The sequence below is a fragment of the Cervus canadensis genome, chromosome 11 (assembly GCF_019320065.1).
Source record: "Cervus canadensis isolate Bull #8, Minnesota chromosome 11, ASM1932006v1, whole genome shotgun sequence".
NCBI classification, from domain to species: domain Eukaryota; kingdom Metazoa; phylum Chordata; class Mammalia; order Artiodactyla; family Cervidae; genus Cervus; species Cervus canadensis.
This window is the reverse complement of record NC_057396.1, coordinates 72,068,934-72,076,568: the sequence shown is the minus strand read 5'-3', so window position 1 is coordinate 72,076,568 and position 7,635 is coordinate 72,068,934. Positions and strand designations below refer to the sequence as shown.

The following is a 7,635-nucleotide window of genomic DNA, read 5'->3' as shown; positions in this document are numbered from 1 at the left end:
CATTTTTTTTGTAAAAACTATGTCTATGATAATAGTTATCTATCAGACTTGTTGCAAATAGTTTCCCAATGTGTTCTATACCTTTATGTAGTTAAATCTGTTAGCTTTGTCCTAGTTTTTATACCACTGAATTTTGCTTAAAATGCTCTTCCCCACCTAGAGATTAGATATATATTTGTTCATTTGATTTTCTGTTTTTGAAGATATCTGTTTTATTAAAAGTCTTTAATGCATGCTACTCTTTTTTCTCTCTTTTCCTTTTTATTTTATTTGGTGATGGCATAAAAGATAGGCTTTATTTGAAAAATGTCTATTCAGTTGTTAAAAAATCTTTTATGAACTACACATAATATTTCTTCAAATTTTCTTTAAAAATAATGGCCTTTTACAGTTTGACCATACTTGCCTCTTATTGAGCTTATCTGCTCATTTATTTCATTCATATTTTTAAAACTCTAAAAAACATTTGAATTCCTTTATAGTCTACTAGTTTTCTATTATTTAATATGTTGATTTCTGCATTCAACTTTTTCTGAATATATTTAGTTGCTTTTCTAACCTCTTGAGTTGATTAATTAATTCACTTATTTTCTCTCTTTGTGTTCTTTCTAGATACCAACTATAATAATCAAGTATTTCAAGGATAAGAATAATGATAGGTCTGTTTTTTCACCTTTATACTTATCAAAAATTTGGAGTATGTGGCAAGTTATGCATTTTACTTTTAGTACAGCATTTTGATCTATATAATAATAATATTCTTTAATTCCTCCATACCATCTGTTATTTTTCTTTATTTGTATATGAGAAAGTTTAGGTGCAGTAAGACTAAGGTCATCACATAGCTTCTAATCAGTGAAAACAGAATTTAGAAATACCTGACTGCACAGAACACACGCTGCTAAACAAATTACAATGCTTGAGTTTCCTTACCTTAAAAGTACCTGTTTTCTAAAGAGATCTAGAGTATTTTTCATAGTCTTCCCTAAACCGAGCTTGATTTACAAAATTCCTCTGAAACCTAAACATGATAAAAATTCTCCAAGTAGTGAATCATAATGTTTCAAATAAATCTGGGGGATATTGCATTCAGTTCAGTTCAGTTCAGTCGCTCAGTCGTGTCTGACTCTTTGCGACCCCATGAATTGCAGCACGCCAGGCCTCCCTGTCCATCACCAACTCCCGGAGTTTACTCAAACTCACGTCCATCGAGTCGGTTACACCACCCAGCCATCTCATCCTCTGTCGTCCCCTTCTCCTCCTGCCCCCAATCTCTCCCAGCATCAGGGTCTTTTCCAATGAGTCAACTCTTCACATGAGGTGGCCAAAGTATTGGAGTTTCAGCTTCAGCATCAGTCCTTCCAATGAACACCCAGGACTGATCTCCTTTAGGATGGACTGGTTGGATCTCCTTGCAGTCCAAGGGACTCTCAAGAGTCTTCTCCAACACCACAGTTCAAAAGCATCAATTCTTCTGTGCTCAGCTTTCTTGATAGTCCAACTCTCACATCCACACATGACCACTGGAAAAACCATAGCCTTGACTAGATGGACCTTTGTTGGCAAAGTAATGTCTCTGCTTTTTAATATGATATTTAGGTTCCTTCCAAGGAGTAAGCGTCTTTTAATTTCATGGCTGCAATCACCATCTGCAGTGATTTTGGAGATATTGCATCACATCTTGCTATTTTATCCTCCTCAAAATATTCTTTTTTCTTCTTGTGTGGTGGTATTCTTAGAAAGTTTCATTTGAATGTAATATAAATTCACAAATATAACTGCCAGTTATACCTCAAAAGTGAAAGTGCAAAAAGTGAAGTTGCTCAGTCATGTCTGACTCTTTGTGACCCCCTTGGACTGTAGCCCACCAGGTTCCTCTATCCATGGGATTCTCCAGGCAGGAATACTGGAGTGTGTTGCCATTTCTTTCTCCAGGGGATCTTCCCTAGCAAGGGATTGGGCCAGGGTCTCCTGCACTGCAGGTGAATTCTTTACCACCTGAGCCACCAGGGACGCCCTCAGTGATACCTCGTTAAGAAGTATACCTTAAGTAAAGAAGTTGTACCTTACTGGGGCCTTAAGCATTCATTCCATTCAGTTTTTTCTGAGGTGTAACTACATTATCCCTAATTTTGAGTTGAGTTTACCTGATGTTTTATATTCACCCTGAAACTAGGTAAAAGTGATAATAGTAAATTCTGCAGCACCTCATCAGCCAAGTGAGTAGAGAAGGGACACAGGGAGTAAATTCTCAGGAACTCAAGCCTCTGCCCTTTCGTGTGGGTCCTCTTTTTATTCCTCTTTTCCTACAGGAGAAAATACATGAGCATTTGGGGGGGAATACCCATCAATGTACACTTGTAGGAAGATGACTAGAATGTCAACAGTAATAAAACTGCATTTGTGTACATGAATGTGTATGTGCATGTGTGGGTGAGTGGGGGTGTGTGAGAGAGAAGACAGTTATGTGTTCATTTTGTGGCTAATAATAATGTGGCCCAACTTTAAGTCTTGGGTTTATCTGCCTAATGTTTTTCTTACAAAAAATAATTCTGAGAAAATATACTGGGATTGGTCTAAATTGATCCTCACAATTGTGATCCCTGTGCTATTCTCAGGGAAATCAGTTATCTGAACGCTAGACTGGACTCCGGGAACAAGTGAACAATGTGACGGAATTCATCCTGCTTGGCCTGACACAGAGCCCAGAGGTACAGAAGTTCCTGTTCGCTCTGTTTACCCTCCTCTGCTTTCTCACTGTGGCAGGCAACCTACTCATCACTGTGACAGTCGCCACTAGCAGAGTCTTAGGTTCCCCCATGTATTTTTTCCTGTCTTCTTGTCCTTCATAGACTGCTGCTGCTCTTCTACCATGGCCCCCAAAATGATATTTGACTTACTTGCTCAAAAGAAAGCCATCTCCCTCAGTGGGTGTATGACTCAGCTCTTTGCAGAGCGTTTCTTTGGAGGAGTTGAGATCCTCTTGCTCGTGGTGAGGGCCTGTGACCGCTACGTGGCCTCTGCAAGCCCCTGCAGTGCGCCATCACAGTGAACAGGCGCGTGTGTGGCCTCCTGGCGGCCATGGCCTGGGCCGGAGGGTTTCTTCACTCTCTGTTTCAAATTATTTTTAGAGTCTGGTTGTCCTTCTGTGGCCCCAGTGTCGTTGACCATTTCATCTGCGAACTTTTCCCTCTGCTGAACTCTCCTGCACTGACACTCACGTCTTTGGTCTTTTTGTTGCTGCCAACAGGGGGCTGATGAGTATGCTCATCTTTTCTATTCTTATCACCTCCTGTGTTCTCATCCTCTGCTCTCTAAGAACACACAGCACTGCAGAACAGCAGAAAGTTCCCTCCACTTGCGCTTCCCATGTTGCTGTAGCGGTCCTGTTCTTTGTAGCCTGTATGTTTGTGTACCTTCGGCCCACGATCACCGTCCCTATTGATAAAGCGCTGGCTGTGCTTTATACCACGGTAACACCCATGTTAAACACTTTAATCTACACCCTCAGAAACTCAGAGGTGAAAATGCCATGAAGACGCTCTGGAGCCAAAGAATAACCTTGGGTAATAATTTTTGTGAGTAGAGAAGATAAAATCTATTCATATCTTAAGGACAAGAGTGACTAATAGAAAGGAAAAAGATTCTGAAGTTAAAATATGTGACTTAAAGTATATTATTCACCCCCTTGCTTTCTAGAATCTTTAATGGTTCATCTTTCATAAAATATCAAGATTTGATTAAATGATGACGAAAGCTCTTCAATTAGAAACTTATTTGCTTCTATAAAGTACTACTAATCAAAGGATGTTGTTTTTTAAAAAATTACTTTTTAATCTTACTTTTTCAGGGTTTTTTGTTTTTTTGTTTTTTTTTGCTACACTGAGTCTTCGTTGCAGCATGCAGGCTTTCTCTTGTAGCAGTGAGCGAGGGAGTCTCTCTAGTTGACGTGTTCAGGCTTCTCATCACAGCTGCTTCTTAATTTCAGAGCACGGGCTCTAGGTGTCAGGGCTTCAGCAGTCGTGGTGCGTGGGCTTCTGCAGTTGTGGCTCACAGGTTTAGTTGCTTCTCAGCATGTGGGATCTTCCTGGATCAGAGACTGAACCGTATCCCCTGCAATGGCAGGTGGATTCTTCACTGGACCACCAGGAAAGCTCTCAAAGGGGCATTGTTAATCAACTTAAAGAATCACAGAGGCTGGAAAAACTTTGAGTTACTGTTTTCAGTAGAACAATTCTCTGTAAAGCTTCAGATATACAGTATATAACCAATAGGCCAAATAATTAAAATAAGTCCTAACAACCACAATATTTAAATAAACAATAAGTCCTAACGACCACATATATTTTTTTAAATGAGTAGTTTTAGTACTGTAGGCAAGGTAGAGTTATTATTGTGAGAGATGATGACCAGTGAGAAATGAATGAGTTTTGAGAAATGAGAGTGACATAAAGGCAGGACTCATTCCAAAATAGTACCAAGTGCTGCACAATTCCAGGGGCACCCTTTACAGTGTAATCTGGGCTCTTATCAAAATGAATTATGATCTATGTCTAAAGCCAAGAAGGGATATAAAATTCTTCTAGGCACAACTGTAGAGCTATCTTGCACACAATTTCCCAGGCAGAGTTTTGTGGAGCGCTGTTTTTGTAAAAGATATCCAAATAGTTTTGGGGGGACTGATTTGTGCTTTAGCTAATGGATAGAAAAGTATCCTGTACAAACAAAAATTAAGTTGGTGAGAGATAAATAATCAAGTCAGAAAGCATGCACATTCAAATTTGAATGGAAAATTTTAGACCAATTGTAAACCAATGAGATGAAAAATAATTTGAGATACAGACACAGTGCAAGTTTAAAGGAAATAATCCCAATAAAAGAAAGGGATCCAAACTGGGGCCAGGACTCAAGTTTTGCAAATCCATCAAAGTTACGTCTACCTTCAGAAGGACTTGAATTAATCCAAATGACTCCATAGGCATACCTAAGGTGTTCATTGCATATACATTAATCTTCAATGGTTTAGTAAGTAATTTATTCTAAATGGGAGACACTCAGTCATGTCTGACTCTGACTCCATGGACTGCAGTCCGCCAGACTCCTCTGTCCATGGGATTTTCCAGTCTAGAATACTGGAGTGGGTTGCCATTCCCTTCCCCAGGGGATATTCCTGACCTAGTGATTGAACCCACGTCTCTATGTCTCCTTTACCACGGCACCATCTGGGAAACCCCTGAAATGGGAGATTGTTTTTTTTTTTTTCAAGTGTTACCAATCCATTTGCTGATCACTAAGAATCCATATGTTACTACCATATTTTCCAGCCCCTTTGTTTTTAAACAGGAAGTAATATGTGTCACAGTTAGGCTTAAACATTGAGAAGTCAGTATGTTCCTCGCCAGGACTATTTCTGTTTCTTTTTTTCCTGCTGCAGCAAGCCTGGAAGACACACACTGAGATGGCAGGGCCACCCAGTGAAGCAAGCTGTGTCAACCCATAGCTATCTGGAAGAGGGCTGTCCTAGAGGAGCAACTATCTCTCAGTGAATTAGGCCTGAACACAACATGAAAGTTGAAGTGTTAAGCCACTGAGAATTCAGGATTCATTTGTTGCCACAGCAAAATGATCCTTCCTGACCAGTTACCTTGACTCCTTTCATCTTTTAAAAGACTTATAAATATCAAGGAGAGAAAAAGTTTCCATCACTTTCGCAGTTATCTTCGCTCTCAAAACACAGAATGAATAAATGGCAATCTTTACAAAAACAAGTCCAAATAGAGCATTTTTGCTTCATTGGTCATGTGTGGATGTGAGAGTTGGACTATCAAGAAAGCTGAGCACAGAAGAATTGATGCTTTTGAACTGTGGTGTTGGAGAAGACTCTTGAGAGTCCCTTGGACTGCAAAGAGATCCAACCAGTCCATCCTAAAGGAGATCAGTCCTGGGTGTTCATTGGAAGGACTGATGTTGAAGCTGAAGCTCCAATATTTTGGCCACCTCATGAGAAGAGCTGACTCATTTGAAAAGACCCCGATGTTGGGAAAGATTGAGGGCAGGAGAAGAAGGGGACGACTGACAGAGGATGAGATGATTGGATGGCATCACCGACTCAATGGACATGAGTTTGGGTGGACTCTGGGAGTTGGTGATGGACAGGGAGGCCTGGTGTGCTGCAGTTCATGGGGTCACAAAGAGTCGGACACAACTGAGCGACTGAACTGAACTGAACTAAATGCACTACAGTAACTGAAGTATCTAAACCACATGTTCATACATGTCTTTCCCTCCACCTGAGATATAAGGCAATCTTGAAGAAAATTATTAACTAGGTATTGCTTCTCAGTCGGTCAGTCATGTCTGACTATATGTGACCCCATGGGCTGACTGTAGCCCTCCAGGCTCCTATGTCAGTGGGATTTTCCAGGCAAAAATACTCAAGTAGATGGCCATTTCTTCCTCCAAGGGATCTTCCCTACCCAGGGATCTAACCTGAGTCTCCTGCAGCTCCTGCATCGACAGGGAGATTCTCTACCACTGAGCCACCTGGGGAGCCTAGGAAGGACAACAAAAATTTCAACTTCTTGAAATTACATCTTCAAAACTTCTTGAGCAAATGTTCTGGCTGTTCCAAACAGTTCCTTCTTCCCACACATTCTTTTTAGTATATGTTCTAAATTTTCACTGATCTCCTATAAACTTTATCCCCACAAAATTTCCATGTATCTCAGGAGGATGCTATGCTCCCTACTTCTCAGGAAAAACTGGGACCAAAACAGAATCTTTCTCTTAATCTCAAGCCTCCTCATCAATTATTGTATCCATATCACCTTTTTGCCCTCTATTGCGAGCTATTAATAGATATGCAAGGGTTCCTATTTAGTTTTAATGTAGCTATGTGTGTTCTGCATGCAACTGCCTTCTCTCTTCTTAGAAATCTTAGTTTGCTAACTATCAAAATTTTAACGTTTGGTCATTAATCTTTATGCTCTAACTAAACCCCCATTCACACGCAATCTGGCGTCAAAACAAGGAAACAGTACCTTTGGCTCCAATCTATGTGATCACTTAAGTCCCTCCTCAGTTATTCCTAACCTCATCCCTACTCTCCCTCTCCCACCAAATTCTAATTGTTAGCTTATTTCCCTTTCCAATACATCCTTCCTTCTATAAATTAGGAGACCAGCTCTTCCTATTGAATTCGCAATCTCTTTGCATGATTTCACTGTTCTATCAACTATCAGATCACACTCAAGTATCCGTGCTGTTGTTCAGTCACGAAGTCACGCCCCCCTCTTTGAGACCCCATGGACTGACTTGAAGTACCCCTGGCCTCCCTGTCCCTCACTATCTCTCAGTGTGTCTGGGTCTTGATAAATCTAAGGGATTGTGTTCCAGAAGAAAAAAAAATAGGGATGATTACAAAAGCAGTTTCCTTCTTGTCTTCTCGAAATCAATGATCAATCAGAATTGTAGTTATTCTGTGTCATTGCTAGGAAGGTCCCACTATGGGTCAGTCATCCTGTGTCTGCTGGCATCCTCCCCCCAGGACAAAACCCCCACCAACCAGTCAGGCTGATGGAATCCATGTTCTACTTATGTGAATAACTGTTTCTCTAAATTCCCAAGGACTCTGAC

The 7,635-nt window shown here is 40.5% G+C and overlaps 1 pseudogene; it reads left to right on the top strand.

Annotated features, from left to right (window-relative positions):
* Positions 1-2,580: 2,580 nt before the first annotated feature.
* LOC122449340 lies at positions 2,581-3,586 on the top strand (annotated as a pseudogene).
* Positions 3,587-7,635: the final 4,049 nt, after the last annotated feature.